Here is a 916-nt window from a genome sequence, read left to right on the forward strand (position 1 = left end):
TTTTATCACACACTAAACCAATGAATACTGAACAACAAACAAAAATGTAATATACAAATACCATCCGAATGCGATAAATTTTACATTGGTGAAACCAGACCCTTCTAGACCTAAATCTAGCTCCTTAAATGTTCGAATTAAAGAACATAAAGATTATTTGAGAAAGGGAGATTTTCACAAATCTAAGATTTGTGAGCATTCATGGGACACAGCGCACAGAAGAGACTTTAACAACGCCAAAATTATAATGAAAGAAGCTATAGCCTCTAAAAGGAAAATAAAAGTAGCTTTTTTATTTTTATTTGTTAATTTAGAATTTTTTTTTTAATTTCTTTATTAACTTAGAAATTTTGTTTAAGTGTAAATTTAAAATATGTACTAGGATGTATTGAAGGAAAATATTTCAACTTTTATAGAATGGCCCGAAAATGTGTGAGTGGATCAGGATGATTTTTTTTAATGGAACATCCTGTATTTACTGCATTTTTGGCTTCCTTGCAGACCAGTCTGCATAATCCTGAGATCCTAAGAAGAAGAGACTAAAGAGAGATAATAATAAACCACATAAAAAATACATTAATAAAAAACGACTATCCACCATCTTTTATTGACAAAACATTAAACGAGAAATACAAACCCCAAATCATAGACACGATGATAACAATACACAATATATACAACTTTTTTTCGAAAAAAATAAGGATAGGAAAACAATATAACATAGGAGTATCTTTCAAAACACAAAATACACGTGGATCCATTTTATCACATACTAAACCAATGAATACTGAACAACAAACAAAAAACGAAATATACAAAATACCATGTGAATGCGGTAAATTTTACATTGGTGAAACTAGATCATTAAATGTTCGAATTAAAGAACATAGAGATTATTTAAGAAAGGACGATTTTC

This window comes from Sitophilus oryzae, unplaced genomic scaffold (assembly GCF_002938485.1).
Source record: "Sitophilus oryzae breed Bouriz unplaced genomic scaffold, Soryzae_2.0 scaffold_807_pilon_pilon, whole genome shotgun sequence".
In the NCBI taxonomy this organism is placed as follows: Eukaryota; Metazoa; Arthropoda; class Insecta; order Coleoptera; family Curculionidae; genus Sitophilus; species Sitophilus oryzae.